This window comes from Vulpes vulpes, chromosome 1 (genome assembly GCF_048418805.1).
Source record: "Vulpes vulpes isolate BD-2025 chromosome 1, VulVul3, whole genome shotgun sequence".
Taxonomy (NCBI): domain Eukaryota; kingdom Metazoa; phylum Chordata; class Mammalia; order Carnivora; family Canidae; genus Vulpes; species Vulpes vulpes.
The window spans coordinates 90054525-90063537 of NC_132780.1; positions in this window are offsets into that span (position 1 = coordinate 90054525).

Genomic DNA, 9013 nt, shown 5'->3' on the forward strand with positions numbered 1-9013 from the left:
CCCCACTTCCCCACCCCCACCCCCACCGCAGCAACAATGTAACTCTTACAACGCTGGGTGTCACTGACATTAATTATACCTATTGGCCCCTTCACTCATGTCCTGCGACATCAGCGATCACCCAAAGACTTCCCCAGCCTCACTTGGATCATTTTGGTCAAGCTCTTCCTCCCTTCCGCCTCGTACAATGAACACCTAGCCCATTGACGGTGTCTGCAAATGTTTAAAGAATGACCGTATAGTGTTTTGAGCTCTTAATCATAGATTTTGAAAACCGGAATTTTCATGCTATGCTCTATAACCCGTACATCCATTCCTACAAAATATTAGGATCAGTTAAAAACAGCTCTCCTCACTGAAACATTTTAAATGAGTAAGAAAGAAAAGGGGACCTTTCTTCCTCTTCTTTTGCACTGAACAGTCCATTGAGGTTTATAAATACACTTTATCAAATCCCTCTGTGCAAGTAGTCCTGAGTGTTCCCCCACCAACCCTGCACCATGAGAGAATGAATAAATGAATATCTAACAGGGCCCACACAATACCCACGAGATAATCGGCATTCTGCAAGTGTCTGAAGATATCATGTATGATAGACACCAAAGAGTGACCCTGTGCATTTTACTCCCGAATTACTGGTTGGCAGCAATGGCTGAGCAATACAAACAGATCTGAGGAGGACACAACAGATAAATTCAGAAAACGGGGTCAGCACGATTAGTTGATGTCAGAAATGATACTTTTCTGTTCCCCCGCCCCCTTCTGATTTATGCAGGACACAGTTTCTGATTTCCTTTGTTTTGCAATCCCCATATATTCCAGCTCGTTATTCAATACAAACGGCCAGACTGTTTACTGAAGGCTGGTGTGTCAGTTGTTGAGGGAAGAAGAAGAGGGAGCAGGGCCCACCCCCAAAGCCCAGCTCCCAGCCCGGTGGACGGCTCTTGGGGGCTCCAGCCTCCTCGGAGCACGCGGAGACAGCCAAAGGTCCATCCCGGAAGGGAGTCTGTACAAGGCCAGTTTGCAGAGGCCTGACAACCAGAAGGGGACACTGAGGTAGCATCCCCACGACAGCCAGGCTGAAAATAATTATTCTGATCCACACACGCGGGCTAAGCTGTGAGAATGCTCTTGTAAGCGAGGTCTGCTTTAATAGAAACATAAGTATTATGCATCGCAGTCTATTATAAATTGGTTGCAATTTTCTCCTGACACTTTCTGAATTAAACTAGTTAGTATACAAAAAAATAATAATAATAATAACAAATGCCACAAAGCAAAAAGCAAACTCGGTGTCTGAAGGTTAATGATTGCTCATGAAAGCCACAGAAATAAATTATCTGCCTAGGGACACTGTCACATGATCAGCACAAAAGCTGCAACAGCCAAAAATGTTTATGTAGAGGAAAAAAACACTGTCAGCGTCACAGAACCCTTCCCCCCACAGCTAAATTCGAGTCCTGAGCCAGCCAGCTGCTCCTGACTGCTTACATTAAACTAATTTGTGCTGCTACATTGCAGCTGCTTAATTTTTAGTCTGAACTTTATCACCAATAAGTGTTACAATAACAAGCGATATGATGGTATCTCGGAAGGAATATCCATCAAGCCCCAAACAATGACAGCTTCAGAAGAGTCGATTGCAGAAAAACAAATTTACAAAAAAAAAAAAAAAGAGAGAGAGAAAATTAGCCCCACGCCGCCTCTTTCCAGCGGGGGGAGGGGCGAACTTTTAGTGGGAAAGGCTTTAAAACGCGGCTTTGTTCCGAAGGCCATTCTGAAATGAAGAAGGGGGATGATTGAAAAGGTTAGGGAGCAGGGGAGGAGTTAACAAGTAAGATGTGCTCTCGCTACGAGAGGGTGATTTGCAAGGTGAGAGCCTCGGAAGGGAGAAGGCAGCTTCCCCGGACCAGGCGGCCCGCGCCCCCCAGAATGTTCTGCAAACCCCCGCGCAGCGCGGGCGGGGGGTCCCCCACTTGCCCGGTCCTCGCCGGTGGGTCGGCCAGCCCGGGCGCTGCCGCGGACACGGTTACTTGCTGTTGCCCCTGTTTTCCTGTCTTATTTTCCCAGCCCAGTGTAAATGCAGAACGTCTTCTTGGGGCAGAAACAGACACTGACCTGAACCGGTTTAAATTCCTGCCAAATATGCAGGCACTGTTTTTGCTACATTTTGGAATTTGGCTTAGACCGTGTGTCAGGCATTTACCCTCGTACTCCAAACTAGAATAGAGACCCAACAACTTGAAAAATAGAAGATCGGAAAAAAGCATTAGGAATGCGCTGAAACTTTTCCGTTATTAATTAATCTGAATATGATGGATGTTTTTAGTTGAGATCTCCCATTACACTGTCCTGCTGGCTGCTGGGGGTGGGGAGCAATTCCACTTCACCCCGCACCCTAATTACAAAAACAATTCCTTTGAAAGCAGGGGAAGAACGCCCATGTCAGCTATTTACAGCATTTTTTAAATTCTGTGGTTTTCAGAATTAAGGTTCAAAGTGAGGGTTATTAATGTTGAGTAATAAAGTAGTTTTTCTTGCACAAAGATACCCTAATTTTGAAAGGAAAAGTTTTCGCTGGAATAATTTTCTCTGGGCAGGAAGGGGGGATGAAGAGGAGGGTAGGAGATTTAGACCTACCCTTGTTTTTTTCTTTTTCTTTTCTTTCTTTTTCTTTCTTTCTTTCTTTCTTTCTTTCTTTCTTTCTTTCTTTCTTTCTTTCTTTCTTTCTTTCTTTCTTTCTTTCTTTCTTTCTTTCTTTCTTTCTTTCTTTCTACTTATTTGAGAGAGAGAGAGAACAAGACTGGGGGCAGGGGCAGAGAGAATCCTGCAAGGAGACTCCCTGCTGAGCCTTGAGCCCCACTCAGGGCTTGATCTCAGGTTGGGACCAAGGGGATCATGATCTGAGCCAAACCAAGAGTCCATGGCTTAGCGGCCTGCACCACCCAGGCGCCCCCCACCCTTGTTTTTTCAACTTGACATCTTTACACCTCGTGGTCCCAGCTCAGGTCCTAAAAGTATTTTCTTTTTTCAGACAGCTGCTAAATCACGCTACAAGAGTGAGTCAGGATGCCATGGGACAGGGCCCTGTTTCCCTGGGTGTCTGTGGATGACTCTGCGCTGTGGCAGGGTGACTGTCTGCAATTGTTCTGCACGGGCCTGGCCCAGGGGACTCGCGGAGGAGTCTCTGGAGCCCATCAGGATGACTCTCCCCCTTTGCCAAGTGGGTCACTATTGCGCAAGGCAGGGCTTTCTCTCCACCCAGGGCTCAGCGGGATGCCTCTTTCTGCTGTTGGCAGGCTTTCCAACTGCTGGGAACTCAGATGCAAGCATCCTGGGGCCTGGAGGTGTGGCAGGGTGTGGCTTGAAGGAGGGCGACTTTTTCAAAGGCACCTCAGCAGAGGCAGGCAGGGAAGAAGCCCAGAGAGAAGAACAATGGAAGAGAGAGGGTCTACAGAGCTACTCAATTTCTCTTAATGACCCAATCGGCAGCCCCATTTAGTAGCCCTTGAGCAGATTAACAAGACCTTCACCTTGCAATTGGAGGCCAGACATCCTGTCAAAACTCCAGTTGTGAAATGAGGAATTCATCTGATGGAATGTATTGGTGTATCTCATCTCCCTACTCTTGTTTTCTCAGAGCTGGACTAAACTGGTCCAACTGGGAGACTTTTGCAGGCTGATGAGCAAGGTCACACAGTTGGTAGGACAGGCAGGTCCAAAGACCTGGGTGCTGGTGGAGATGTATGTAAGCACACGTGGACAGCACATGTATGATTCAGAAGCAGTAGGTATGAAAATATTCTTTGCTCTCAAGCAAGCTCCATGATGACAGAAAGAACTTGCTACCAGCCAGGAATGATCTCACAGAGTTGAGCAGTTTGAATTGGCTACTTTCCTGAAAATCTCTAGAAACAAATCCTTTTCGATGTGGCCTTTTCCAGAATGGTGCCAAATTAGAGCAGACTCTGCAAATCCTGAATTAGGATCAGAATTCAGGAGCCTGGCTAATTTTACCCCTGTGAGCTCTATAAGCAGCAAGGCCCTGCAGCTATAGGTTCCTTCATCATGTCTCTGAACTTCCCTCAATCCAACTTTGCTTTTTTAGCTAGAAAGTATGCCTCTCTGGCTTCTGATTGTCAGAGAGGTGGAAACAGTTAATGAGGTATGCTGTGATTTCCAACTCACAGCATTAACACTTATGGTCATAAGCTTGAAATACATCATTTTTCACAGAGGCCAAGCATGGAAAGTAATAGATATGACTGAAGAGTACAAATTATGTTCTGCATTTTTGCCTCCACAGGAGACCATAGGCCAAAGTGACAGAAGTCAGATACAACTACTCAGTATTACAAATGACAAATAACTTACCTTAAATGAAAGCTACTCACTATTACTATTTTTATATATTATATAATATTTTCCTCCTAAGATCATATATGATTTTATATGTCATCAAAAGTAATGGGTATACCTGTATGTGTTTTAAAAACTGTAGATGCTCTTTAAACATAAAGAATATTTATATTATTTCATGTCTTCAAATTTTAACTGCAATCCATTCTGTCTTCATTTGCAACATAGATAAAGTGTATGGATTGGGCAAAATAATTCAAGAAATAGGACTAAGTGACGAGTCTTCATTCAGTGAAGATATATTGTATGTTTATTGTGGATGCATTGGGGGTGGAGTGTGCTATACTGAAGTCATGTAACTTGAGAGACACTTTGAATAATTTCTTTCTGTTCGGGATCCCTGGGTGGCACAGCGGTTTGGCGCCTGCCTTTGGCCCAGGGCGCGATTCTAGAGACCGGGGATCGAATCCCACGTCGGGCTCCCGGTGCATGGAGCCTGCTTCTCCCTCTGCTTGTGACTCTGCCTCTCTCTCTCTCTCTCTGTGACTATCATAAATAAATAAATAAAAATTTAAAAAAAAATGTCTTTCTGTTCAAAATATGTAAACACAGAAGTTCAAACCCCAAGAGGTTAGACCAAAAAAAAAAAACAAAACAAAAAACAAGTAGCCATCATCTCTGAAATCCCACAGTTGGCCTGCACTTGGCTTGCTGACTCCAATGTGGTGAATGATGGAAAAGATTAGACAGATGAGCCGGTAGACAGAGCCGACTTATCCATCAGGCATACTTGGCCCATGATACTTTTAGGTACCCACAAAAATGTTCTGATTTCTTTTATAATCAGAAGAAAAGGGAACTTTAGGTCAAAGAATGTTTTCATATATGATATTAATACATTGTACCAACATAATCATAAAATGTCATTTTTAATATTTTTTAATAGAAAGAGCCAATGAGGGTAAAAACTGCCTCTACTAGTTTCCTATTGCTGCCATAACAAACTAGGACAAATTCAGTGACATCATTATCTTACAGTTCTGGTGGTCAGAAGTCCAACACAGTCTCCCAAGGCTAGGACCAAGTGTCACCAGGGTTGCTTATTCCCCACATAGAGGAAGAACTGAGGATCTACAGAATTCTGTTAGGGCATGGCACAAGCCCTACTGAAGTTAGAGGCCAGCTTTTATTGGCAACCCCTGATACTGTACCAGCTGGAGGAGGGGTGTGAGGAATCCCACCCACCTTCTGCACATGAAGACAGTGCACCCATCAGAGCATTCACTTTTGATCACATTTTCTAAAGCCAGTGCAAATGGCCTTGGGCAAATGGAACATGTTTGTCAAGATACCTCCATTCTGTTCACTGGATGTTTTCTGCTGATAGACTCTTGTTCCAAAGCTGGTTCTCTGAGGCCACAGCAGTATGGTCTTAAGATGACCATTAAAAATCTGATGGACATATTTTCAGGATTAGAATCCTAATTACAAGAAGAATGTAGAAGGCAGCCATTCCTGATAGCTTAACAGACAGGATAGCGAGTGATCTTTATGAAAACAAACAGGCTGAGCAATGATCCAACAGAGTTCATCCTGCTAGAGAAGACCACTGGGTTAAAACTCATTTCTTACTACCAGGGATTTTTTTCTGTATAATATTATGTCATTGATTCATATCTCTTTATTTTTCCTTTACAAACCCAGACACAGCCCCAGAGATGCTAAGTCCCTAGATATTTCATTTTTTAAATCAGATACTTGACAGGTAGAGAGACACAATCACAGTCAACAGTTTAAACTAAACTAACAGGCTGAGAACCTTTTGTGATTGTAGGTTCTAATTTCAACTCCCCTGTAATCCATTCCTCTGCATTACCATCTATAAAATGGATATAGCAATAATAAATCAAGTCATGAAATTATTTATAGGTATAACCACTGATGGGATTTTATAGCACTTTACACATATAAAATCCTAAATAGTCCAAGCAATAAAAAGTAACATTTCTCAGTGACATCTCCACAAAAGCCACTTTCTTCTGAATAAGTACCAACTTCCCACAGAGATGCCTAACCTGCACCAATAGACCTGCAATGTAACCCGACAGAAAGAAAGAGAAACATAACTAAGTCTGAATTTGAAAATTGGAATTTTATCACAATCATAATACATCTTACATTCTCCTTTTTTGTTGTTGTTGCTGCTGCCACATATTGTTTTTCTTACTATGACAAAGAAAAATATATCACAGAAAACTAGTTTACAGATAGATTACCAAAGTCTTTTGGCTGGTGAAAGATCAGGTTTTTCAAAAAACTTCTCCAAGAGAAAACTCCTTAAACTGTTTCCACTGTCATTTAATCATTGGAGATTTTGATTATTTGCTTTATTTTATTTTATTTTATTTTATTTTATTTTATTTTATTTTTATTTTAAAGATATTTATTTATTTAGAACCTGAGTAGGGGGAGGGGTGGAGAAGAGAGAGAGAATCCCAAGCAGACTCTACACAGAGTGTAGAGCCCAATTCAGGGCTCGATCCCACTACCCCAAGATCATGACCTGAGCAGAAATCAAGAGTCGGACACTCAACCCACTGAACCACCCAGGCGCCCCTATTTGCATTATTTTAAAATGTCTTCATTTTCTAAAGCCTGATAGTAGCAAATATAACTGCGGGAGACACTTTGATAAGTAAGAGAACATCAACAAAATAACAATGTGAAATGCATTTGGAATTCCTGGCTGAGGAGAATTGAAGTGGGGAGGACGTCCTTAAAATGAAAAGTTAACAACTGAAATCTGGAGCAGTTTTATTTTTAAGGGAAAAAAATTAATTCACCGTTGATGTGTAATTTGTACAAAGACAAGGTTTAAAAAAAAAAGTGAAAGAGCAAAGTCAGGAAGGTCAGGTGTTAAGTGGGATTTCAGCAGAGAAATTACATAATAATACTCTGAAAGAAGACTTAAGTGAAACTGGAATAATGACATCCTAAATACTGTTTGGCCACAAACAGTAGAAATGTCTCCCTTTGTAATGCGTTCCACCTCGTCTCTGCAAGGCTGGAGAGGGAACAGAACTTTGAACAGCAGAGAATTGCATCCAACCTGCAACAGCAGATAGAAAAGAAGCTGCGAATGTGGGATGTTATTTTATCCCAAAATATTTTGTAACATTCCCCAGATTTTTTTTCCATTTTGCTACCATACTTGCCCAACCATGCTGGGGTGTGATGCTATTTTAGACATGAGTTAACAGGTCTCTTACTTACACACATTTCCACATTCCAATGAGACCTATTAGATCCTTTCCTCCCTAAACCACCCCCGCCACACACACACACACACACACACACACACACACACACCACTCTTTTTCTCCCCCACACAAGTACCCTCCCCTCCACTCATTCTTCCTTGTTGTTTAACACTTCCCTACTCGCCATTGCGTCCAAGGCCATGCAAACCCACAGGACAGAGAAGGGGTTGCTACCATGTGACGTGGTTGGACTCTGCAAAATGAAATGGCTGCAGCCAGCGAGCTAGTCAAACAGAGCAAATGGCAAGAAAAAGGGAAAGTTTTCATGAAGCTGATGGTTAAGGGAGGAGATGGGAATGGCCTCAAGGGATCCTGCAGTCTTTGCTCTTCACCGTGTGTTGTGTTGGACCAGCAGCATCAGCTGGAATTGCGTCAGAAATACAGAAACTCAAAAACTCGACGTTGTAAGCTCAAGCCCCATGTTGGGTGGCGAGCTTAAAAATAAAATCTTCTAAAAAGAAAAACAATGCAGAAACTCAAGGCCCACTCTGAGTCAGACCTATTGAATCAAAATCCACGGTTTATCCAGACTCCTAGATAAATTGAGATGCACGCTAAGGATAGAGAAATACTTCCCTGTGTCGGTCTCCTACCACCAGGAAATGAAAGTTGTCAGTGGTGTAAACATTTATATCCAATAGAGGAACATTTTAATTTGCTATGATAACAGATTTCGAGAGCCATTAGCTTTAGCAATCAAGGTCTGATTACAATTCCCACCCTCTCACCTACTACTCTTCTCAGAAGTTACTAGGACTTTCTTTGCTGTACACGCAGGTTCCTTTTCTCCCTGAAGTTTCATGGCAATATAAGTACAGCCTAACAAGTAGGCTTTGGAACAGAAACTTGACCCCTCCAAACCCCCCTCCAGTAAGATATGTAATAGTACGGAGCATGCTCCACCCTCCACCACCATCCGTGAAATCCACTCACAGAGGCAGAGTAGTGCTACCCCTCTCAGAGGCATTTCCAGTCAACTTAAAAGAAATTACTGAATGCATGTAAAAGAGATCAAGTTTTTAAAACTTTTTATACTACGAAGTTGGGCTGAAAGATGTTCAGGAAACCCTATATCACAACTTACAGGAATCAACTCTTTTCATAAAGCCAATCTGCCCTCACTACAGCAAGAAGAGTGGTTTGTTGGTTTGTTTGTTTTTACATCCCTTGGATGTTTTATTGGAAAGTGACTTCCAGGATTTGGAAGTGATGGAAAGCACCAAGTGAAGAGATCAGGGCAGAGTTACACAAAATCACCTTTAAAAGGGGGGAACTGTTCCATGGAAGATGAGTCAATCGGAAAAGGGGCTCATTGCCAGGGAAAGGAAGAGTCC